Source organism: Aotus nancymaae, unplaced genomic scaffold (genome assembly GCF_030222135.1).
Source record: "Aotus nancymaae isolate 86718 unplaced genomic scaffold, 86718_ANA_hifiasm-v0.15.2.pri h1tg000036l, whole genome shotgun sequence".
NCBI classification, from domain to species: Eukaryota; Metazoa; Chordata; class Mammalia; order Primates; family Aotidae; genus Aotus; species Aotus nancymaae.
The window spans coordinates 8,406,256-8,432,625 of NW_026988450.1; the positions used below are offsets into that span (position 1 = coordinate 8,406,256).

Here is a 26,370-nt window from a genome sequence, read left to right on the forward strand (position 1 = left end):
TGAAGACCGTGGGAAAATCGTAGTATCTGGGCCAGAGTGCACAGTCCCTCATGGCACAGTCTCTCATGATTTCCTTTGGCTAGGGGATGGAGTTCCCCACCCCCTTGCACTTCCTGGGTAAGGCGACGTCCCACCCTGCTTTGGCTCACCTTCTGTGGGCTGCACCCACTGTCTAAACAGTCCCAGTGAGATGAGCCGAGTACCTCGGTTGGAAATGCAGAAATCACTTGTCTTCTGCATTGATCTAGCTGGGAACTGCAGACCGGAGCTATTCCTATTCCTGTATCATCTTCTCAGGTCTCAAAATGTCTGTCTTTTAAAGTGCTGTAGTAATTAACTATAAGCAATTGACTGTAATTGCCAATTTTTCTCAAGTTGAAAGTTGCTGTAGCATAGAAAAAGGAACTTCATAGTTGAGTTGAATCTGGATAAATTACAAATGACAGGCTTTTCATTTGTATTATTTAATTTGTAACTTCAAAATTTTGCAAAGGAACAAAATGAAAATTATATTTTCCACATAATAAAATGAGTGTCACTTTTAATTTAGTTTGTTTGTCAGGGAAATATTCCTATTACTGCCAGAATCATTTGTTCAATTTAAAGCAAAATTGTGGAGTATATATGAACTACCTACAAGTGGTTGAATAGTCTTTTTAGAATTTTTTATATATATATATATATATACACACACACACACACACATATATATATAATTGCATTTTAGGTTCTGGGTTAAAAAATAGAATTTTATGTACTCTCAATTAAACATTTTTACCTAACTAAGAAATAGATGTGAAAAGTATATTTTTTTCATTTTCAAAGTTTCCTAATGATCTGAACAAGAAGGTGGAATTTGGAGCATTCAGGGTAGAAAATTAGTTCAGAATTGACATTCAAATCTCTCATTTCCTGCTTTTCTTCAATAATATCAGCAAAATTCATTAAAAATCAATTTGTTTGACCTGATTTTCCCTGTATGCCTTAATGGTAGCATATATGGAATGAATGCTTACCTTGAACTGTTAATAATTGTTTTACATAGACTTTTCTCCCCCATTTGTGTCCTTGATTCTTCTTTGCCTAGCTGCCTTACCCTGCTCCCTCTTCCATCTGAAACCCCTTCCTGGCCTTCTTATTCTTCTCTGTTCTCCACGCCCCTGGTGTCCCACCTAGTCCTGTGCCATCTGTCCTCTTGCACAGTACAGTGCTCAAACACCTCCTTCTTGCCCTCATTCACCAAATCCACTTCACATTCCACTTTAGGCAGTTTGGTTCCCCCACCGTTTATGACATATTGCCATGTACAGATTATTAAACATCAATCAAGCTAAAAACAATAAATCTATTATGTTATTTGATTTCAACATTACACTTGTGTTTATGGCCATTTGCTCAGAATTTACTGTAGAGGGGACATTCTCATGGGGCCCTATATCTGACACCAAATAATTCAGTCCATAGTACTATTAAAGAGCAACATTTTAGCAAACTGAGTTTTAAACATCGAATTGGCTTTTATGAGTGATTCATGCATCAAGTGACATTCCATCTATGAAACAGAAAGGTACCCTCCTGAGCTTAGCAGATGGGTGGGCTTTATAGTGGAAAACACTGAAGAAAGTAGAAACAAGAAACAAAAAGTGGATCTGTCATTTCAAAGCTACTTTCTTTGCATACGTTAAACTACAGGATATTTCCTTAACACATGAGCTCAGGTTGGCTGGGCCTCTTTCAATTGGTTGCTGTGAATCTCCTTTTTTTTCTTTTTGAACAATTGGCCTATTTTTATGTTAAGTTTGACAATGTGCCATCTGCATGAGTGACTCCATTCTGGTTTGATCTGGTCTCTTGGGGACTACTGCGGGAGCTTAATACAAAACAATGACCTCCTACATATTTTATTGAACAGTTTTCCCCTGTTGATCAGACTCAACCTATATGAGAGATTTGATCAAAAGTTATGGCATCAGCACTACTCTTGGTCACCATCATGGCTGGGTTGTCTTTGTCTTAGCATGGAACTCATAAGTCACAATGTAGGCTTGTGTAAGACACATTCCTTTATTCACCTTGCTTTTGTTGCTCTAATCGCAGTGAGACCACCTGGTGTACACTGATGGCTGCAAATACACCTTCAAAACCCTTGAGAAAATGCACCAGGGAGATTACAATAGGGACTATCAGGAGGCTATACCAAGGGATTAGAGTATGCTTCTTAACAAATTCTCTTGTGAACCAAACCAGATAAAATAAACAAAAGAAAAACAAAGGTTAATGTCTTAATGGCTTAGGACAAATTATAAACTTGGTCTCTGAGTCCAGAGGGCAGTTAGTTGACAAGATTTCTGGATTTGAACTTGAAGCATATTTTCCTGATTTAGTTTGAATGTCTCTGGTTATGGCATTGGACATTTTGATGAACTGCCTTAGTGGCCCACATATCAAGCATGGGGTTTGTCTCCTAAAATTTACATCAAGTTGTCTAGCTCCAGCTTGTAGGGTCTCAGGAATATAGAAGTTTTTGTCCTTAGTGACTCCAAGTTAGAAAGCTGGGAGAAAATTAGAAACATGAGTTTGGAGAGACACAGTCAGATATTGGAGGAAATTAGAAGATACAGGATCCAGTCCTGCCTACAGTTAGATAATAGAAACCTGAAAAAAGTCTATTATTAGATTAGGTCTCTAATCTAATAATAGATGAATTATAGTTTTCTTCTGAAACATAACTTTTCTCTCTACAGCTGCCCCCATTTCTACCAAATATAATCACAGTAAGACTAAATCATTCGTAAAGTAAGTCTAGTCTCATTAAACCTGGCCTAATTTTTTGTATGAGTGAAGCAAGGATAGTGATTGCCATAGAGACTCTTTAAGTCTTCTGGAACTTTTGATGAGGTATCTCAGATGAGACTTTTAAAAGCCTCTTGAGACCAGGAAACCACGCCAAGAACTCACCATCAGATTTTGTCTGCAATACCTACAAATGTAGGTAAACTCCTCTCCTTTTGATATCCCCCAAATATTTTTAAGCTTCCTAGACATAAATTTCACAAGGCTCAAAAACCCTTGAAGGCAGGTATTCTATACACATTCTCAAATATGATATTCCAGTTTAAGCATTGGTAATGTAATCAATATTATGGTGTTCTAATATGTTCAATGTTCTATGATGCCCTTTTATAAAGAGAATAGATTCTTTTTGAACTTATGCAAATAACTACATTACCATGAAAATAAGAATACTTGCTAACAGTTTCTGAGTTCTGGAGGGAATCAGGTAGAGCGAAAAAGTAATTGTTTTAATTCTGTTTACAAAGGTATAATTTGCCAAATTGCTATAAGCTATAGATAGCTTATGAGAAAACAGAAAGGTTCCCTTAAATCTGGAAAATGAAACATTAAAGGACTAACAAAATTTCAAATAAAAAGCTCATTCTAACTCGTAATTTTCCTTCATCAGTTTATTCAGTCTTAGGTAACTAATTCTTATTCTGCTTGATCTTGATTAACTGTTCCATGAGCCTATCAGTTTCTTCATCAGAGTTCTGGAAATTCTTACCCAGTCTAATGATATAATCTTAAACATCAGAAAGTTGTACTTGTACTTGTCAGAGTCCTTTTCATGAATCTCATTAAAGATGAAACACTTGAGGATTATAGTTGCTTACAAAAGCTTTCAGAAAAGTACTAGAGTAAAACAACTAACTGTCTGTGGATGACAAGACTCAAAATGCCCATGGTCAAAAATCTGATGAAAGTTCATTATAATAATGATGTAATTGACAAGGAAATTTGGTTATTTCTGAGGCACACAGCATTTTAACACAATAATAGAAATTACAACTGATAACATTATACCAGGACATTTCAATTTTCTAGGATTATTATGTAATTTCTGCAATATTCATATCAATAACATTCCCATAGATATAACTTAAATAGGGTTTAGCATTACTTATTTGGCACTACTTCCCATATGATTTAACATATTAAATAAACCTAATTAGTTTAATATTCCTTATTTGCAAGGTGAGAGACAAATCCTTTGCAATTTTTAAGGAGCCCTCTAGAACATCTCAAAGTTAGAGATCAAAAACACTTAATTTAGAATTTGATTTTGAGAAGTTTGTCAAAAATATTAAAGGTTTAAGACATTTGATCAAATAGGACCACAGGTTATTATGAAGCAATATCCATTTATACAGAGTGATAATTAAAAGACTTCAAAAGCGAGAAAGTTACACAGTTGTAGAAAAAAATTATCTCTTTTAATAAAGAGAATGCAATTTTCTTAAGTAATCTAAGATCTGATAAAAGACAACATGAAATACAAGAACTTATTTTATAAGATAAAGAAAAACTTTGTTTTCAAGGTAGATCATTCAAAGGTTTATGTAAAAACAAACAAACAAACAAACAAAAACTTTCAAATAAGATTAATGAGCCAAGAAAACTTTACTCTTTTAAGAGACAGAAAACCAGCTTTGAGGTTTGTATCAACGTATTTTTGATATTAGCTTCATTTAAAAAATCCTATATGTCCTATATGTATAGAGAGATATGCCAATATCTAGTCTTAAGTTTCTCAAGAAAAGTTTTTTTCAATTAATAATTTCTTTGGACATTTCTAGCCATTCTGGCATTCCAGTTCAGATCCTGCCCTTCTCCCATGGACTTTACAGCCCACAGATCAAGAAATTTCTACCGGGCCAACAAGCACCATGGGTTTCCAGCATAGATCTGAGCAGCTGTTCCAGCTAGTGCTGAGGGTTTTCAGCACAAATCCGGGTGGGCATTTTGGTTGGCACCTGGAACACCTGTGAGACAGAGCCTCCCACTCCCCTGAAATAAGGGAAGCTGAAGGTAGGGAGCCAAGTGATCTGGCTCGGCAGATCCCACCCCCACAAAGGCCAGCAAACTAAAACCTTCTGGCTTGGGAGTTTCACAGCCAGCACAGTAGTTTAAGCTTGACCCAGGACGGTGGAGCTCGGCTCGGGGAAGGGCATCTGCTATTGCCAAGGCAATTCTAATCTTACCTGTGTAAATAAAACACGAGGAAGTTTACACAGCAGCTGAACGGAGCCCATGGCAGTTCAGCAGTGCCTCTGCAGGCAGACTGTGACTAGATTCCCTCCTTGCTGGGCAGGGCATCTCTGAAAAAAGGCACCTTCCTGGGACAGAGCACCTAGAAAGAAGGGGGGTTATGAGTTCTGCTGCAGCAGACTTAAACGTCCCTGCCAAGCAGCCCTAAAGGGAACAACAGATCTCCCAGCACAGCACTTGAGCTCTGATAAGGGACAGACTACCTCCACAAGTGGCTCCCTGACCCCCATATATCCAAAAAGTCACTTCATACAGGAGAGCTCTGGCTGACATCTGGCGGGTACCCTTCTGGGACAAAGCTGTCAGAGGAAAGAACAGACAGCAATCCTTGCTGTTCTGCAGCCCCCTTGGGTGATTACCAGGCAAGCAGGGTCTGGAGTGGACCTCCAGCAGTCCTGCAGCAGAGGGGCCTGACTGTTAGAAGCAAAACTGAAAAACAGAAAGAAATAGCATCAACATCAACAGAAAGGTCATCCACTCAGAGACCCCATCCAAAAGTCACAAACGTCAAAGACCAAAGGTAGACAAATCCACAAAGATGGGAAGAAACCAGTGCAAAAAGGATGAAATCACCCAAAACCAGAAGGCCTCTCCTCCAAGGGATCACAACTCCTAACCAGTAAGGGACCAAAACTGGATGGAGAATGAGTTTGATTAATTGACAGAAGCTGGCTTCAGAAGGTAGGTAATAACAAACATCTCTGAGCTAAAGGAACATGTTCTAACCCAATGCAAGGAAACTAAAAACCTTGAAAAAAGGTTAGACGAAGTGCTAACTAGAATAACCAGCTTAGAGAAGAACATAAACGACTTGATGAAGCTGAAAAACCCAGCATAAGAACTTCGCGAAGCATACACAAGTTTCAATAGCCGAATTGATCAAGCAGAATAACGTATATCAGAGACTGAAGACCAACTCAATGAAATAAAATGAGAATGCAAGATTAGAGAAAAAAGAGTGAAAAGAAATGAACAAAGCCTCCAAGAAATATGGGATTATGTGAAAAGACCTAATCTACATTTTATTGGTGTACCTGAATGTGACAAGGAGAATGAATCCAAGCTGGGAAACACTCTTCAGGATATTATCCAGGAGAACTTCCCCAACCTAGCAAGGCAGGCCAACATTCAAGTCCAGGAAATACAGAGAACACCACAAAGACATTCCTCAAGAAGAGCAACACCAAGGCACATAATCATTAGATTCACCAGGATTGAAATGAAGGAGAAAATGCTAAGGGCAGCCAGAGAGAAAGGTCAGGCTACCTACAAAGGGAAGCCCATCAGACTCACAGTGGATCTCTATGAAGAAACCCTACAAGCCAGAAGAGAGTGGGGGCCAATATTCAACATCCTTAAAGAAAAGAACTTTCAACTCAGAATTTCATATGTAGTCAAACTAAGCTTCATAAGTGAAGGAGAAATAAAATCCTTTACAGACAAACAATTGCTGAGAAATTTCATCACCAACAGGTCTGCCTTACGAGAGCTCCTGAAGGAAGCACTAAACATGGAAAGGAACAACCAGTACCAGCCACAGCAAAAATGTACCAAATAGTAAAGACCTTTGACACTATGAAGAAACTGGGTCAACTAATGGGCAAAACAACCAGCTAGTATCAAAATGGCAGGATCAAATTCACACATAACAATTTTAACCTTAAATGTAAACAGGCTAAGTGCCTCAATCTAAAGACAGAGACTGGCAAATTGGATAAAAAGTCAAGACCCATCAGTGTGCTGTATTCAGGAGACCCATCTCATGTGCAAAGACACACATAAACTTAAAATAAAGGGACAGAAGAAGATTTACCAAGCAAATAGAGAGAGAGAAAAAAAGCTGGGGTTGCAATCCTCGTCTCTGATAAAATGAACTTTAAACTAACAAAGATCAAAAGAGACAAAGAAAGGCATTAAATAATGGTAAAAGAATCAATGCAATAAGAAGAGCTAACTATCCTAAATATCTATGCACGCAATACAGGAGCACCCAGATACATAAAGCAAGTTCTTAATGACATACAAAGAGACTTAGACTCCCACACAATAATAGTGGGAGACTTTAACACTCCACTGTCAATATTAGACAGATAAACAAGACAGAATATTAACAAGGATATCCAGGACTTGAACTCAGATCTGGACCAAGCTGACCTAATAGACATGTACAAAACTCTCCACCCCAAATCCACAGAATAAACATTCTTCTCAGCACCACATCACACCTACTCTAAAACTGACCACATAGTTGGAAGTAAATCACTCCTCAGCAAATGCAAAAGATCATAACAACCAGTTTCTCAGACCACAGTGCAATCAAAGTAGAACTGAGGATTAAGAAACTCACTCAAAACCACACAACTACATGGGAACTGAACAACTTGCTCCTGAATGACTACTGGATAAATACTAAAATGAAGGCAGAAATAAAGATGTTCTTTGAAACCAATGAGAACGAAGACACAATGTGCCAGAATCTCTGGGACACTTTTAAAGCAGTGTCTAGAGGGAAATGTATAGCACTAAATGCCCACATGAGAAGCAAGGAAAGATCTAAAATCAACACCCTATTGTCACAATTAAAAAAAACTAGAGGAGCAGATCAAATTCAAAAGGTAGCAGAAGACAAGAAATCACTAAGATCAGAGCAGAACTGAAGGAGATAGGGACACAAAAAACCCTTCAAATTTTACATTCTGCTTTTTCACTCTCTCCAAAACCTCACACAATCTCATAATAAACAAATCCAAAAGGATTTAAAAAATATTCTTTCTAAATATGAAATAACAAGGTAAAGTACAGGAAACTGCCAAATTCTCTAAATAAAAAGATGAATTCCAATCCACTTAGGGAGATACAGTCTTTTTATGAGTACCCACAAAACAAGGAGAAAGTGATGGATGCCTCAGAGGAATAACTAAAAAGCTATGAGTTCAGTGGGAGGTGGCATTACCTGCAATCAGGAGAAATTTGGAAAGACTTCCTGGAGGAAGAGGCACTTGAATTGATCCTTTAAAGAAGGATAGATTTTAGATAAGTGAAGAGGGGAATGTGGGAGACCTAGTGCAAGAGGAGGCATTTCAGGTAGAAAAGTAGATGCGAAGACACAGAAGTAGGAACTATTGGGCTGGGGCCAGCAATTTCGTTAATTTGTAAGCACACAAGTCATATGCAAAGAAACAGCAGCAATAAAGTTGGGGATTTAGGCTGGAAACCATGCCGATCTTTTGGACCATATTATAGAACTGGATGTTTTCCAGTGGAGACCTCCTGAGGAGTTTGGGGAGGGGAGCATGAGAAGGCCTGTCCTTTAGGAAGATTTGTCTGAAAGCAGATTACGGTAGGACCACAGCAGGGAGAGAGTGCTGTTTAAGAAGGTGGCATTTAGGAATTAGGTCTGGCCCCATCAGGGTGGTGGCATCTAACAGGGAAGAGAGGAGTGGATGTCAACACCAGTGACACGAAGTCTGTAGCGCAGAGTCCACTTTGAAGCATGGGGCAAGGGTAAAAGAGAAAACATGCCAGGTGTGTGTCTGGGTTCTTGGGAGAAGGCACAGTGTGTTTTACAATTCAGGTCTATTAGTGAGAAGGCTGCCTCCATGTCCTGCAGGCTTGGTCAGCTCAGGTTGCTATAACAAAAATCCCAGAGACCGTGTGGCTTAACAATAAACATTTATTTCTCATAGTTCTGGAGGCTGAGACATAAAAGGGCAAGGGGCTTGAAGGTCCAGTGTCTGGTGATGTGCTGCCTCCTGGATTGCAGACCACCTTCTTCTCACTGTGTCCTCACATAAGAGAAGAAAGAAATCAAGCTCTTTGGTGTCTCTTTTTATCAAAGCATTTATTTTGGGACGCCAAGGCAGGCAGATCACCTGAGGTCAGGAGTTCAAGACGAGCCTGGCCAACATCATGAAACCCTGTCTCTACTAAAAATACAAAAATTAGCCAGGTATGGTAGCAGATGCCTGTAGTCCCAGCTGCCTAGGAGGTTGAGGCAGTAAAATAGCTTGAGCCCAGGAGGCAGAAGTTGCAGTGGGTTGAGATTGCACCACTACACTCCAGTCTGCATGACAGAGTGAGACTGTCTCAAAAAAAAAAGAAAAGGAGCCGGGCACAGTGGTTCAGGTTGGTAATCCCAGCACTTTGGGAGGCCAAAGCAGGAGGATCACGAGGTCAGGAGTTTGAGACCAGCCTAGCCAATAAAATGAAACCCTGTCTCTACCTAAAATACAAAAATTAGCTTGGCATGGTGGTGGGCACCTGTAATCCCAATTACTTGGGAGGCTGAGGCAAGGTTGCAGTGAGCCAAGATTGCACCACTGCACTCCAGCCTGGGCAGCAAAGCGAGGCTCCATCTCAAAGAAAGAAAAAAAGCATTTATCCCATCATCTTGTTAGGTCATGAGACCTTCATAGTCTTATTACCTTCCATTTGAAAGGTCCCATCTTCATATACCAACACATTAGGGATTAGAGTTTCAACATATATATTTTTGAGGGACACAGACGCAGACATTCGGTCCATAACACCTGCCAATCATTCCTCAACAGCATGTTTCCAGCCTAGCACTTTGCTCGATTTAGTCTACTGCTTTTTCTTCCTTTTCCTGATCCCGTCACCTCATACTTACAGCATTCCAGGAATACGCTAGAGGCCACATTTCCTTTCTGTACATTCTTTACTCTACACATGATCCTGCTGAATGAGTGTGCCCAGGTGAGCAAACTGACTTACTTTAGTCCACTTGTGTTGCTATAAAGGAATACCCGAGCCTGGGTAATTCATAAGGAAAAAAGGTTTGTTTGGCTCATGATTCTGATGTCTGTAAAAGTTCAAAATTGGGCATCTGGTGAAAGCCTCAGGCTGCTTCCACTTATGGCAGAAGACAAGGGGGAGCTGGTATGTGCAGAGATCACATGGTGAGAGGAGGCGAGATTGGGGGGAAGGTGTCAGGCTGTCCTCAACAATCGGCTCTCACAGGAACTGACAGAGTGAGAGCTCGTTACCATGAGAAGGGCACCAAGTCACGTCAGAGGGATCTGCCCCCGTGACCCAAACACCTCCCATCAGGTCCCACTCCCAATGTTGGGGTCAAATTTCAACATGAGATTTGGAGAGGTCAAACAAGCTAAACTGTAACATTGCTCGTGTGGTTGCTCTGCAGTAGCATGCCCGCCATCCACTGAGAGGCCAGGCCCGAATGCCCTCAATCCCACAGACACTGAAGGAGTCTCCATTTAGGGGAACTGATACCTTTAAGACTGCTGGCACATAGCTCGGCTGGGGCTCTGGCAGGTGTCCGGTGCCATAGGCTGGGAGGGCTAGACATATGGGAAAGTAATTTGGACCATATTCCCCCAGGGAGGAGTCCATGATACTGGGCAATCTTGAGAGCAGGTGGAAGGATAGCTGGCTCCTGTGTGGCTCCCATTTTAGAAAGGATGGGGCATTTGCTGCACATATGAATCACTGATGGAGCTTTCGAGAAATATACATGCCTGAGAGATTCTGAAAAGGAAGGTCTGGGATGGGTCTAGAATCTGCATTTTTAAAAGCTCAGTAGGTAATTCTAGATTGAAAACTGAATGTTAGCGGTTAGCTGCTCTCACTTTGGCCAGAAAACTGATCCCACAGAACTGTACATTTCCCAAGCCAGAGCTAGTGCCTGTTGGGGAGCAGCAGGCAGAGTTCTCCACGGCAGTGGTTGAGGAGCAGGGTCAGTGCAGATTTTCCCAAAGGCCATTTCCAGCACAAAGCAGTCTCCAGGCCACAGCGCATGCATGGTGGGGTGGAGCCTTTGGCTAAGCAAAGAATAGTTATGTTGCTCTCGTTAGAGTCCAAGTCTCATTAGAGTCCCAAATTCCATACAGGATTTTTTGGGGTTTCAATTCTTTAGAGGTTTCTCATTGGTTACTTGTCAAATATTCTATGCAACCGAACAGAATGAAGCCACAGAGTCATTTACTCAGAATGTGCCCTATTGTAAATGGAGAGGATGTTACTTGGTGTGTGAGCTATGTAAATAGAGGATGAATGTGAATTTACAAAGTGTAAATGGCATGACTCTAACGAGAGCAACTTTGAGAAGGGCTGTTTGAGGGATGAAACTTCACAGACCAGAGAAAAAAATTCTCTATTCCATCTCCTGCACTGTTTTTGGGAGACGCTAGAGGGAACAGGAATACCGAGGGGAGCAGACACTAGCAATGTGGGCAGTAGAGCATGCCCTGGGTTAAATGGTGTCTCCCCAAAATATGTTGGAATCATAATCCCTAGTATCTGAGAATGTGACATTACTCAAAAATAGAGACTTTGCAAAAGTAACAAAGTTAAAATGAGGTCAGTAGGGTGGGTCCTAACCCAATATATATGTTGTTCTTATAATAAAGGAAGAAGAGGCCAGGCGCGGTGATTCACACCTCTAATCCCAGCACTTTGGGAGGCCAAGGCGGGCGGATCATGAGGTCAGGAGTTCAAGACCAGCCTGGCCAACATAGTGAAACCCCTCTACCAAAAATTCAAAAATTAGTTGGGTGTGGTGGTGCGTGCCTGTAGTCTCAGCTACTTGGGAGTCTGAGGCAGGAGAATCGCTTGAACCCAAGAGGCAGAGGTAGCAGTGAGCCAAGACCACACCACTGCACTCTATCCTGGGTGACAGAGTAAGACTCCTTCTCAAAAAATAAAATTAAAATAAAGGGAGAAGTCAGGGATACACAGGGAGTGGAGGACCACGTGACCACAGAGGCAGAGCTGGTTTGTGCATGCATAAGCCAGGGAGTACCAGGACTGCTGACAAACACGCTAGGGGAGGCAAAGGATTCTCCCCTATGGGTTTCAGAGGCAAGGAGGGATTCTCCCCTGTGAGTTTCAGATGGAGCTTGTCTTTGCTGTTTCTTTCATTTGTGACATCTGGCCTCAAATCTGTGAGAGAAAACATTTCTGTTATTGCAAGCCACCTAATTAGTGGTCCTTTATTACGTCAGCCTTGAAAATGAATACAGGGTATTTTTTTTTAGTCCATTCCTGTTATTTGAGTGAGACAACGTCAGGACCAGCTGATCATACTCTGTAAGGAATCCCAATTCTGCTCAGGGAATATTGTCAACCTCATTGGCAGAGGAACTAGGGGCCTGGGACATGGGATCACATCAGAAAAGTGGCCTCAAAATCCCCAATAAAAGAATCAGAACGAACATATTTTTCAATGTATTCTTTTTCAAACAAGAATTGCTATTTGAAAATATTTTTTCAATATATTTTACTTTTAATCTTTCTTCTTTCCATACGAGACAGAGTAAGGATGGGACCCAGCCCTCACCACCCCATAACATATTTTTCCATACACACCTGCTAACCATCAGACTTTGCACCACCCCCACTGGCGCTATTCTCACTGACCACAAAACCTTGCAACCCATGCGGGAAAGCTAAGGTAAGCAGCAGCCAGCCCATCATAAACCTCCCCTAAGGGAGTTTACCCCACCACTCACATGCACAGAAGACTAGAAGAATGACGATCCTGACCTCCAGCCTCACCCTGCAGTGCATGTACTAACATGATTTCTCACTGCGCCTGCACACTCTGCAGCTCTGCCTCACACAGTACCTCACAATTATTCATGTTGCCCTTCTTGAAACACCACGAGGACCTGCCCACAGGGAGCTGGCTCCCCTGTGCTGGGATATAAGCAATAAAGCATTACCTGGAAAACCTTCACAGACTCGTGCCAGTTACAGTCACATGAAAGCTCCAGAATCCATAGTCAGTAACACATAGAATGGTAAATTCAGAATTGGACTATTAATTTTTGAGTCAAAAGGTTTTTTTCTCTTTCAACATGTGATCATATAATTTCTTGTTTATGCACTCTGTGGCTGATTTATCAATTACTATAAAGTCATTAATCTTGAGAAATAAAAATAAAATCCTAAGCCTGCCAGCTGACTGAATAGCCCCTTCTTGGCAAAAGGAGACCCCAAATAAAACCTTAAAAACTTAGTTCTGGCCATGATGAGATAGGAGGTCAAATATGCCTTGGTAAACCCCCTTGCCAAACATAGTAAGGCTTTCTTCCTTAAGGGTTAAGCAGAAACCAGCCCTTTTGTTATTTTTTATTCTTTTTCTGAGATGGAGTCTTGCTCTGCTGCCCAGGCTGGAGTGCAGTGACGCCATCTCAGCTCACTGCAATCTTCGCCCCCCAGGTTCAAGTGATTCTCCTGCCTCAACCTCCCCAGTAGCTGAGATTACAGGTGTGTGCCACCACGCCAGGATAATTTTAATATTTTTTAGTAGAGAGGGGTTTTTCCATGTTATTTGTTGTCATTGCTTTATTACTCATCGTTTACAAGCAATATTACATATATATAAGTCATTTTAAAAACAACCAGGTTTGCTAGAATTTTTCTTTTCTTTGAATCATGGATTTCTACCATTCATACCTGGAGTCCTTTAAATATGTTATTTACACAGACACTGGGCAAAAATGGAAGAAGTTTTGAGTTCTCTACTCCATAACCTACACCCTCCCACATCCCCACAAAAAATCCTACCCTTTCCCTATTATATGGGTTATTAACAATAAAAACAATAGGAAAATACACAGGCATTTCATTTTGAGTCCCTTTCTCCTATTTTCACATGTCTGGAGATGTTGGCTTGGTTATGAATTCAAAAGTTCTCCCAGAGTTCTTGATGATGATTCATAGAGACATATTTCAATGCTATCCTTTTCGAAAGAAATTTCCATGAGCATCTTTAGTTTTCGGTGAACAGTGGCTGCAACCTCTTTCACTTTTGAGCTTTTGTGTTTACCTTCGTTAATAACCAGAATAATATGCACAGCAGCTGTGAGGCACACAATGCCTTGAATAGCGTCAGAAGCCACACACGCCTTTAACTCATCCAAAAATGACCTGACCATATTCGAAGACTCTACTATTATTCCTATTAAACACCTTGAAAAGGTGGAAGATCAGAAAGATGCTCTGGAGGGTAAGCTCCTCTGTGTCAGAAACCTTCCGTAGCTGGTGACTTATCTCAACCACAGGCCCAGCGATCAGAGTAGAAAGTACACCCCGGTGCTCATGGGTGTCTGCGTGCCAAGACTGAACAGCGGTAATGAACTCGTGAAGAGGTCTCTGAACAGAATGAAGCAGCCGCAGGCCTTCTTCCGATTGCTTTTTGAAGCTCCATGCTTTTATTTTTTTCCTTTTTAAAAAATTAACCCTTTATTACAAGTCATGCTCCTATAGAAGTTTATGTGGACTTAGGTGAAAAAAATCAAATGTATCCAATGTATCCAAGAATAAAAACCATAGCACATAAAGTAGTATATGCATTCCAGTGTTCGCACCAGAGACAGCGGATGCCCAAGAAAAAGGTCTTCTAAAATGACCTGGCTGGGGCAGGAAGGGTGCGAACGGTTCCCGGCCTCAGGCACAGTGTGGGGGCCACCTGCCTCCTCCACGGCCTGTGGGGCGGGGACAGCACCAGCTCCTGGAGCCTCTGGGCCGCAGCGGACCCCAGGCCGGCCCAAGCCTGGCGGGCAGAACCCTTCGGGCAGGGCCATATCTGGCCCTCTGGGGACGGCAGTGAGAACATCCCCCAGAAATGTGGGCTTCAGGGCTGGTCACAGGGTACCCTCAGAGGCCCTGGGCTTAGTTGGCCTTTTTCAGGAAGATTTCGCTCAGAATCACCCACACAGGGGAGTCCGTCTGGAGGGAGAGGCGCAGAGCTTCCAGAGGGCCGAAGGCTGGGTCCACCTCTCCATCTGCCACTCCCCTGTAGAAGGAGCCGATCTGGAGGTAGCCGTCGGGGCTCCCAGGGTACCGGAGGGTGGTGGTGCGGCCCTCCTGCAGGGCCTCCTTCTCCCACTGAGGGTTATCAAAAGGCAGCACCTCCACAGACATGTTGAAGAGCTTGTCCTCTGGATGCTCAGTCTTCCCACTGCGGAAGAAAAACCTCTCCAGTCGCAGGGGCTGGAAGAAGCGGAAGCAGATGAAGTCCCCAGCGGCTGGGATGAAGGCCCAGAAGAAGTCCTCGCGCAGGTAGGCTTTCTCCAGGGTGAAGTGCTGGTATGTCTTCAGGCTTGTGCTCACCTCTGCTGGTGGGTTCACATGCTCTTTCCACAGTGCCTGCTTTCCAAAGTCCTTGTCCTTCAGTTTCTGGATCTTGCCAGCCAGTGAGGAGCAAGTACCCACGTGCTGGAAGAGGGACGGCTTGAAGCGGACCCGCAGGTGGGCCTTCTGCTGGTCACAGGGCTTCCCATCCTTCTCGGGGTTGCAGACTTTCACCCACAGAATATGGTCCAGGAGCCAGTCAGTGGCTTGTCCTGGTAGAACACGAGGATGAATTCTACAACCAGGCTCAGGTCTAGCTACTTGAACACCTTCCCAGTGAAGTCCAGCTGGGAGAACTCCAGGATCATCCAGTCCTCTGAAGACTGCTGCAGCGCGAAGTTTATGGTGCTCAGGTAGTTGGGCTTGGACACAACGTTGTCCTCCAGCTGCACATAGTAGATGCCTTTGGACTGCGCATACATCATGAGGAAGCAGTAATTGAGGTTCTATTTAGTCCTCCACTTGACTCTCCTTGGGGTCCCCAAAGGACTCTATGAGGCGGGAGAAGTCAGGGTAGAAGTGGGGAGAGGGTGAGATGACCCCCAGGAACCCGGGATGCATCTCGGTGGGGAACAAGGCCTTGATGTTCTCTGTCACTGCTGAAGTGTACTGTGGGTCAGTCTCAGCAGTCAGCACTACAATGACTGAGTCCTCCTTCTCCTGTGGGCTCAGCTCGGAGATGAGAGAGTGCAGTGTCAGCCAGGTACGAGTGCACCTCCCGCTCGGGATGCCCATCACCACCGACACTCAGGTGCGGCCCTGGCCCACGCGCACGGCGGGCTGCAGACTGCTCTCCTTGGCCAGCAGGTGTGGTAGGTGGTGGAAGACAGTGGGCAGGTGTAGCACCTGCTGGTGCGAGCCGTTCCCCGGCTTCAATAGGCGGCCCTCTGTTAGGTGGCCCCAGGTGCGATTGCCCTCTCTCCCAGAGCCTGCCTCTTGGAACGGCCCTCTTGATCTCATCCAGCACCAGGTTGAGCTCCTTGGAGCACTTGAGGCTCTCCTGCTCAGCTGCGTGCAACCGATCCTGCAGCGCCAGGAATTCCCGCTGGTAAAAGTCCACGACATCGCCTTTCTTGCCGCTGAGCGCCGCATACCAGGACAGCGAGAGGAAGGCGCACAGGCAGAAGAGCAGCAGCGTCAGGAAGGTGCGATTGCGGAGCCGTATCTCCTCTGGTGTGTGGTGGGCGCCCGCGTGGTCGAGGCCGCATGGCCCCTGGAACGGGGCCTAGAAGCAGGGGCCGGAAAGGCGGTGGTGGCCCCGGCCCCGGGGCAGGGAGGGGCGCGGACGCAGTCAGGCCAGGATGGGGACTGGGCAGGGGAGCAGGGGACACTGGCGACCCCTGCCCCCTTCCGGTTTTATCAAATTCAACCCCCTACTTCTATCCCCAAATCTGTGTGCAAGAATGTTCTCACACACACACACACACACACACACACACACACACATTTCTGCAATATTCCATCTGCCTAGGCCAGGAGCTTGTCATGACAAACGAAATGCAATAACTATTTCCTGACCAAACCTGTTATTCAACATCTCTGTGATTTGGGATATTGATTAACAGGTTTGGTCAGGAATAGTTTCTGATTTCACACTGATGAGGGTCACACTGAGGTCTCAAGAGAAGTAGTAATTACAAAGCATCCTCATCTATGTGAAAGGGTACGATGTTCAGATATATTCAGTCCTTTGAGATACTCTGCTGGAAGGTGGTTGAGCTGCAAAGTACTATTGACTCATGGTCATCTTGGTCCATGGTCATTAATAATGATAATTTGTACTTCTTTCATGTTTGTGCTAAGGGTGGTTTCAAAAGCTGGAAGAAGCTTATCAATTCCTAGATATGGAAATCTCTCTTTCACAATGTATATGTGGGAGTTTGTGTATGCTATGAAAATATATACACATATATATTCACATATAAATATACACACACATATCTACATATATATTTATAGTATACTAATTAAAAGATAAATTCTTAATGATCCATGAAAAGAGAATGGCAGGCCAGGTGTAGTGGCTCACACTAGTAATCCCAGCACAGTGGGAGGTTGAGGGGGGAGGATCACTTGAGCCCAGGAGCTTGAAACTGGCCTGGGAAACATGGTGAGACCCCGTCTCTACAACAAATACAAAAATTAGATGGGCATGGAGGCTCGTACCTAGGGTCCTAGCTACTCAGGAGGCTAAGGTGGGAGGATGACTTAAGCCAAGAAGGCAGAGGTTGCAGTGAGCCGAGATCACACCACTGTGCTTCAGCCTGAATGACAAAGCAGTAACTTGCCTCAAAAAAAAAAAAAAAAGAAAAGAAAAGGAAAATTTGGTACCCAGAAAACTTTAAAATATATATATATTCACAAATGTATATAATCATAGTATACTAATCAAAAAGTAAATTCTTAATACTTCGTGGCAAGCAAACGACAGGCCACAGATGGTGGCCCATGCTTGTAATCTCAGCACATTGAGAGGCCCAGGCAAGAGGATTGCTTGTGTCCACAAGTTTAAGACCAGCCTAAACAACAGAGTGAGAATCAGCCTCTAAAACAAAATCAGAAATTAGTCAGGGATGGTGGCAGATGCCTGTAGTCTACACTACTCAAGATGCTGCCTTGGGAAAATCAGTGGAGGCCAAAAGGCAAAGGGTCAGTGGAGGTGTGATCACACAGTGACGCTCCAGCCTGGGTGACAGAGCAAGACCCTAAGGAAAACAAAAAGGTTAACTGTAAAAAATACAAAAAAAGGAGACATGAAATGAGAAGCTACCACGTCCAGGGCAAAGACAAACAGCCCAAGCAGAGGCCCATTCCCCTCTGAACCCAAGAAAAACCATGAGATACTAAATAAAAGAGCCATCATTGTAAAAAGACACAGGCAGAATTTACTACTAATCTGTCAAAAATACACTCTCAAGGTTAAAAGTAGAGACAGGTGTTTAGCCAAGGCACACTGCAGGGAAGCTTTGGGCTTTTTGATGCTGTTGATGATCAAAGACCTATAGAGCTGGATCCAGAAGAGACCACTGTGAGGCAAGTGCAGGGCAGAAAAAACCACCATGAGGCAGAAGATGAGCCAGGAGAGGCCATGGTGAGGCACAGGCTGGTGTAAGAAAGGCTGCTGTGACAAAAAAGCTGAATCTTGAGAGGCAGACGTGACACAGAGGATGGGGCTGAAGAGGCCACTGTGAGGCAAATGAAAGGCCTGCCAAAATGGCTGAAAAACAGGTAGTAACGAGGCCAGAAAAGAGGATGTGGTCAGGCAGGAGCTGAGTCTGTCTGGGCCACCAGTAGGCTGAAGGAAGGCCTTGAAAGCCCAACTTGAAAAAAACTAAAGTCTACAGAGGCGGCCGGGAGCTGGGCAGGAGCTGGGAAAAATGTGGTTGTTGCGAGGCAGGAGTTGATCCTGTAGACCCAGCGAGGAAGAAGAGCTGGGCCTGGGGAGGCTGCCATGAGGGAGGCAGAGGCCGAGCCTGGAGAGGCCGGAAGGGAGGCAGGAGCTGGGCCAAAGGAGGCCACTGGGAGGCAGGAGCTGGCCCTGGGGGGGCCCACGTCAGAAAGTTTTGTGCCCGTAGAGGCCTCTGGGAGAGCAGGAGCTGGGCCTGGAGAGGCTGACTTCAGGGCCATTTAGGCCTGCCAAGGCCACTGGGAGGAGGCCAGAGCTGGGCTGAGAGAAACCGACTTGAGGAAGTTTAGGGCCTGGAGATGCCGTCGGAGGGCAGGAACTGAGCCTGGATAGGCCACTATGAGGCATGAGCTGGGTGGGCCTGAGAGCTTGACTTGAGGACCTTTCAGGCCTACAAAGGCTGCCAGGAGCTGGGCGGGAGCTGACTGAGTCCACAGAGATTGTTGTGAGGCAAGGCAGGAGGTGGGCCTGTAGACACAGCCGGGAGGAAAAGCTGGGCCTGGAGAGGAAGCTGGGAGGCAGCACCTGGGCCTGAAGAGGCCATGAGAGGCATGAGCTGGGCCTGGAGGGGCCGCCAAAAGGCTTCCAAGAACTGGGTCTGGAAGGCCGCTTCAAGAAATGAGCTGGGCCTGCAGAGGCTGCCTAGAGGCAGGAGTCTCCCTCTGCCTGGGGAGGCTGCAGCGAGGCATGAGATGTGCCTAAAGAGGCCATCAGAAAGGCAGGAGCTGGGTTTGTCCACACTGCCACCAGGCAGGCAGGCAGGCAGAGATGGCCTGGGGAGGCTGATGTCGAGGGCAGGAGATGGGCCTGGAGATGCTGTTGTCAGGCAGGAGCTGGATCTATCTGGGTTGCCGTGAGGCTGAAGGTGGGCCTAGAAAGCCTGACTTGAGGAAGGCTGCGGCCTACAGAGGCTGCCGGGAGCTGGGCAGGAGCTGGGCCAAATGTGATTGTTGTGAGGCAGGAGGTGGGCCTGTAGACACAGCCAGGAGGAAGAGCTGGGCCCAGAGAGGCTGACTTGGAAACGTTCTGGAGAGGATGCCAGAAAGCCTGGTGGGCCTGGAAAGGCCACCAGGAGGCACCAGCTTGGCCTAAAGAGGCCACTGGGAGGCTGCAGCTGGGCCTGTACATACGGGCTGTCAAAAAGGCAGGAGCTGGGCTTGAGAGAGGCCATAGTGAGGCCAAGAGCTGGGCCTGGAGGGTCCACTGAGAGGCAGAGGCTGGGCCTGGAGGGGCCTACCACAGGCAGGAGCTGGGCCTGGAGAAGCCCACGAGAGGAAGCTTTGGGCCTGGAGAGGCTGCCAGGGAGCAGGAGCTGGCCTGGGAGAGTCCGTCAGAAGCATGAGCTGGGCCTAGACAGCTGGGCCAGTGCGAGGGTGAATGGGCCTACACTAGAGGCCAGCGTGAGGCCAGAGCTGGGCCCAGAGAGGCCGCCAGAGGCATGAGCTGGGCCTCAATGGGCCAGTGTGAGGGAAAAGCTGGACCTATGGATGCAGCCAGGAGGCAGGCAGGAGCTTGGCCTGGGGAAGCCACTGCCAGGCAACAGCTGATCCTGGGGAGGCTGCAGGGAAGCCAGAGCTGGGCCTGGAGAGGCCACTGTCAGGCAGGAGCTGGGCTTGTCAAGGCCACCAGGAGGCAAAAGGTAGGCCTGGAAAGCTCCATTTGAGGAAGCTTTGGGCCTACAAAGGCAAGGCCACCAGGAGCTGGCCAGGAGCAGAATCAAAAGAGGCTGTCGCGAGGCAGGACTTGGGCCTGTAGATGTGGCCAGGAGGAAGAGCTGGGCCTGGGGAGGTTGCCATGAGGGAGGCAGAGGCTGAACCTGGAGAGGCCGAGGGGGAGGCAGGAGCTGGGCCAAAGGAGGCCACTGGGAGGCAGAATCTGGGCCTGGAAAGGCTGACTTCAGGGCCATTTGGGCCTGCCGTGGCCACCCGTGGTCCTGGTCACTGACTGGGGCCCGATGGCCGAGGTCGCTCTGTGCGGCAGCTGGAACTGGGGCCTTCTTGCCAGCGGTGACCACAACAACGCAGAGGCACCTCTTGTCCCGAAACTGACCAGAGGGCAAAGTGTTGGAGACAGTTGGTGTGTTTGAGGTGCCAAAACAGAATGGAAAACATGAGACTGGGTAGCTTTTCCTTCATAGAGTTTTTGGCTACCGAGGTGTTGTCCCGTTTCCCTGGCTGGCCACACTGTATGACCAGGATGTGGCTTCTGCAGCTCCAGAAAAAGCAGAGAACCCTGCTGGCCATGGTTCTAAGGAGGTAAAAGGCAAAACTCACACTTACTATCAGGTGCTGATTGATGCCTGTGACTGCCCACATATATCTCAGAGATCTCAGACAGAAGCTGTGACCTTCTTGGCTAACCATGATGACAGCCGCGCCCTCTATGCCATCCCAGGCCTGGACTATGTCAGCCATGAAGACATCCTCCCCTACACCTCCACTGATCTGGTTCCCATCCAACATGAGCTCTTTGAAAGATTTCTTCTGTACGACCAGACAAAAGCACCCCGTTCTGTGGCTCGGGAGACATTAAGGGCCTGGCAAGAGAAGAATCAACCTGGCTGGAGCGCTGCGATGTTCACCAGGAAACAACTGAGAACATATGTGTCACTGTCATCCCCCTCTACGTGGGCATGAGGGAAGCCCAGAATTCCCATGTGCACTGGTGGCTCTACTGTATCCATTTGGAGAACCTTGACAGTGACGTGGTACAGCTCCGGGAGTGGCACTGGAGGATATTCAGTCTCTCCTGCACCTTGGAGACAGTGCAAGGCCGAGGGGTAGTGGGCAGGGAACAGGTGTCATCCAAGGAACAGCCCGCATTCCAGTATAGCAGCCACGTCTCGCTGCAGGCTTCTAGTGGTCACATATGGGGCACATTCCGCTTCGAAAGACCTGATGGCTCCCACTTTGATGTTTGGATCCCTCCCTTCTCCCTGGAAAGCAATAAAGATGGGAAGACACCACCCTCAGGCCTTCACTCGTAGGCCAGCTGAGGCCCCACATGGCCAGGCTCATTCACCAGGAAGAACAACTCTCATCCCACAATTGCTGCAGAACTCTTCTTCCTCCCCATCACAGGCCACAGTGGGTCTCTTAATTTGATTGTGGGTTCTTTTTGGAGGGGTGGTATAACTTTTCTTCAGAAGACCCATGTGGGACTCCTCCAAGGCTGGCCTTCTCATAAGCCCCCTCATGGCCTACACCATGTTCCAGTAAACCTCTCCACCAAGGAACTGTGTTCAGCTGCCGCCGGCCTGGAGGACTTTCCTGGCCCGTCACATGAGGTTTGATCAGTAAACCACTACACGCTTGACCACCCTCGCCATTTCTGCTTCTGGAGTCTCAGGCTCCCCTTCTGACCCAGTGGGCACCCTTGATTGCTTTCTCTGCTGCCCTTCCGGGGAGCTGCCCCCCTAATAGGGCATGTGCCTATTTCCCTCTCAGCCTGGAGGCTGGCTGGACATCTCCCAGGGTCACTGCACCTCTCAGCTAGTTGGGGGCGAGGGGCTGGGCATTGGACTGGACTCTTGTTCACTTTATCTTCTGCCAAATGCAGAGAGGGAAGCCAGTGTCAGGGTTGGAGTGGCCCGGCTCTTAGCACTGACCAACCATTATCATCTTTGGCCTCACTGGGCCCAGGAGAGGAGTGAGTCAAGCCAGTCGGGTTTCCTGGAGCAAGAGGTATGCCACCCCTGATTATGACTCTGCCAAGCATCCAGACCACAAAGGCAGGAATGTGGCTGGAGGAGCAGCTTTAGGTATGGATGATGACTAAGCCAAGGACTTCCTGAGCCTCTCTCAGACGTCCAAGAGCCAGAGAAAAATCGTGCTGCATCTTGCCCCAATTCTTAGGATTTCTTCTCCGCCACTGCAGTGATTGTTAGAGGTCGTTTTCTTGACTTAATATTAAATCACAGTCCCAGCCCTAAAAAAAAAAATCCTGACCTCAAATTCCTGACCTCAGGTGATCCACCTGCCTCAGCCTCTCAAAGATCTGGGATTACAGGCATGAGCCACTGAGCATGGCTAGAAATCAGCCCTTTTGAAAGACTCACTCCCCACCTGGTATCAACCAACTGCCTGATGCCCCTCTCCCCACGACTGGTAGAAGGTGTCCAGGTTCTTGGCATCTTAAACAAAGAATTGGACAAAATGCACAAACAAAGCAGCGAAAGCAAAAGCAGGGATTTATTAAGAATGAAAATACACTCCGCAGTGTGGGAGCAGGCTCCAGCGCAGAGGAGGCGCAAGAGCCCCACATACAGAATTTTGGGGGTTTCAATTCTTTAGAGGTTTCCCATTGGTTACTTGTCAAATATTCTGTGTAAACGAAGAGAATGAAGCCACAGAGTCATTTACTCAGAATGCGCCCTATTGTAAATGGAGAGGATGTTATTTGGTGTGTGATCTATGTAAATAGAGGATGAATGTGAACTTACAAAGTGTAAATGGCATGAGTGGAGAGGATGAAGTGAAGTTACAAAGTCATTCACATTCCTGTCATTGCTGAGGTGCTTCCATTTAGTTCACGTTCCTTTAGTTTGAGGAAGTCAGCGTGGATCGGCCTTATGTTCCCTGGCTTCATGCCCCATTCTTCTGCCTTACCCCACTCCCTTTCTTTTGGCATGAATAACCAGGATTCCTTTCTGTTAAGAGACCACTGGCCGTAAACTGGTTCTGGCCAGTGTAGGAGGCTGTGCAGTGAGGCTTTTCATGTCCTCTGCTTCACCTTCTGATGCCAGAGGTTTGAAAACTCCACCCTCAGATCATGCTAATGTCACCATTTTAAAAACATGTGTCCCACAGAGAGGGATGAAGCTCAACTGTGCATGGTACATCTCTCCTTTCATAAATATTCATGACTCCTCCCATGCCTTATTAAATGTGTATATTTGGCCACTCTGCTCAGCATTAATTTCTGTTCCCTTTGCCCCTCCCCCTGAGGACTCTCTTTGTGGCTTCTGACAAGAGGCTACCCTTCTCAGCTTGTCAGAATGGCCACGCTGCAGGCTGCAACCCCTTACGAGAAATAATGTGATCCTTTTCAGTGTGAACATTGTTATTTTTTGGCCAAAAATATTCAAATCTAACAGATTACAATGATACCTGAGAGATAATGTTGCCTCATAATACTTATAAAAAGATCTTTCATTAAACAAACTGCAATTTGCGTGTCTCTATTTTAAAAAAGAAGTGTCATGTTATCATAACTTTTATACTTTTTTATTCATTCTTATACATGTGATTCCACTTGCCAACAAAACGATAAAGTTGTGAGAGGTGTAACTTAATAACAGGATCAATTCCTGTTCTTTTTCCACCCCAATGAGAAAATAATGTTAGAAATTGGGCCATATAAGAAATAAAATGTGATAAATTGGACAATATCTTTCCTTCATCTGCTCTGTTAGAATCCACAGCACAGTACTAACTGCCTTTTAAAAAAGATATCTGCAATATCATTTGTTTAATTGTTACAGTTTTATCAATACAAGTTTATCAATAGATATAGTTCTCTGGAAATAGTATCTGCTTCCTTAGAAGATATTTGCTACAAAAGCTATCATTACTGGGAGTGGTTACTAATAATGCTATTGATAAGAATATCTAATACATAAAACAATCACTGCATTACCAAGTGCTTTGTATACATTAATTTGTTTAATCTTCACAATATAAACTAGTATCCTCATTATACAGATTTTAAAAAATTGAGGCTTAAAAAGGTTAAATAAGTTGTTCTGAATCACATTGCTTGTAGGTGGAAGAACCTCCAGGGTCTAAACCACTCCTTTGAGTGGCCATTGGATGCTCATGGAAGGCCCTCTGGCCCACAGTTCTGCAGTTAGGATTCTATTGTGTGACTCAAACTTGGAACATTGCATTGACTATATTACAGTGGATTTTTCTGAATCAGTAAATTTCAACAAAGTAGTTAGATATTTCCCCTTCAAATTGTAGCCTAGTCTACGTCATTCAGCCCCTGTTGCTGTTATAACAAATTACCTGGGAGGCTCAAGGGGCAAATTTCTTTCTTACCTCTTCCAATGTGTGGTGGCTGTCATCATTCCTTGGCTCGTAACCATATCTCTTTCTATTCTGTCTTCACATTGCCTTCTCTGTATCTGTCTTCTCCATGTGTCTATTTTGTAAGGATCCTTGTGATTGCATTTAGAATCTACTTAGATAATCCAGGATGATCTTCTCTCCATCCTTAATTTAATCATATCTTTTGCTATGCAAAGTAATATTCATTCTTGTGCTATGTAAGGGGTCCAGGGACTAGGAGATGGACATGCCATTTGGGGCCACCATCCAATCCACTACGTCTACCAAATGCAGAAATGCTTTCTCTTTAAATTCACAGTTCTATATAATAAATTACCTACCTATTACATATTTGAGGCAGTAAAATGTATACGTTTTGTGCATAATAAATTACCATTTCTGAGGACTGCCTAGTTAGTCTGAGCCACAGTTTTAGAATGAACCTACTCTTTGCAGACATAAAGTCTTTTAGGTTTTCATATACACTGTATTGTACAGTTCTCTGATGTATACATAGTTGCTTCTCTCTCAAAAAACATGAAGCATCTAGGTAGAAAAGTTTCCTAAGAGTAAACCAGTCACCCAACTTTACAAATGAGACAACCCAAATCACATGACTATGGTAACAGAGTTGCTATAGAATTCAAGAGATGTGACTCCCATTCCCCAGCTTTTCCTGATATATATTTTCTTTCCTTTTATTAATGCATCAAAGGTGTTATTCATTTGTTTCTTTAATCAACACATATTTGTTCAGAGCCCACGAAATATTGGGTACTACATTATGATGATCTAGAGTATATAAAAACTATAAAATGTTTCACTATTGAAAAATTGTTGGTTATTTGTCAGCTTATATTCCAGTGCTCACTGCTTTAAGAAATCCTATGCTTCTGTTGGTCAATTTCTTAAGGAGAAAGAAAAGTGGAAAATCCCAATACAGCTCTTCTTGCTCCTCTAGGTTTTCTCCTTTCTCTCTGTATTAGGAGCAAGATCTTTTTCTTATTCTGAAAACCCCGAAGCTAAATGCCATTTCCTTTCAAGGCTGATCACCTGCCTACATCCTTACTCTAGGAAGCTCCGGAGACAGACGTGTGCTCTGCCTTCACATAGTAAGCTTCGCATCAATTCACTGCCACTGGAATGAGGGACTTGAGTTGTCCTTTACCCAGAAGTCAGAAGAATTTGTTCAGAGTCATCTGTACTTTGTTCTTGGCTCCACTTGAAATTTATCCTCCATGTTGCAAGATGGCAATTGGCCAATTAGAACAGGAGAATGTCATCTGGGCTGTTATCAACAGGCCATTTGGATTGGAAATGATGTAATGATTGGGCCTAGTTAGCAAAAGATTGGCCAGTTGATCTATGAAGCCCAGGCAAGTTTCCTATAGGTATCAGCCTAATAATTTATTGAAATAAAATAAAATTTTATTTCAATAAATAAACATAGGCAAGAACCATCTCTTAGGTTTGCTGGCTAAGATGGCAATACATGATCCAACTTGCTATGTTAGGTGCTTAATAAGGATTACTATTCCAGAAGCAGGGTAAAAGTACATATCAACAAATATCTGCCAAATACCATGTTGTAACTAAATGTTTACAGGCCCGCCTCCTCCTTTAGACTCTACAGTTCTTAGGGACATAAACTGTCTATTTCCCCTATTGGTTTCCTTTGTGCCTAACATA

At 44.9% G+C, this 26,370-nt stretch overlaps 2 long non-coding RNA genes and 3 pseudogenes across 2 annotated transcripts in view; 2 read left to right on the forward strand and 3 right to left on the reverse strand.

Annotated features, from left to right (window-relative positions):
• Positions 1-26,370, forward strand: part of LOC135277952 (uncharacterized) — a 106,187-nt gene that overhangs the window by 16,222 nt on the left and 63,595 nt on the right. The gene's annotated exons all lie outside the window — the stretch shown is intronic.
• Positions 1,498-25,954, reverse strand: LOC135277951 (uncharacterized). Its single transcript, XR_010345484.1, has 3 exons — positions 25,751-25,954; positions 24,673-24,775; positions 1,498-2,552 (listed from the first exon to the last, which is right to left on the reverse strand). It is a non-coding gene; the product is annotated as an uncharacterized LOC135277951 (long non-coding RNA).
• On the reverse strand, positions 13,767-14,675 carry LOC135278092 (condensin-2 complex subunit G2-like; annotated as a pseudogene).
• On the reverse strand, positions 14,764-16,982 carry LOC105724887 (alpha-1,3-mannosyl-glycoprotein 4-beta-N-acetylglucosaminyltransferase B-like; annotated as a pseudogene).
• Positions 18,439-21,617, forward strand: LOC105724793 (polymerase delta-interacting protein 2-like; annotated as a pseudogene).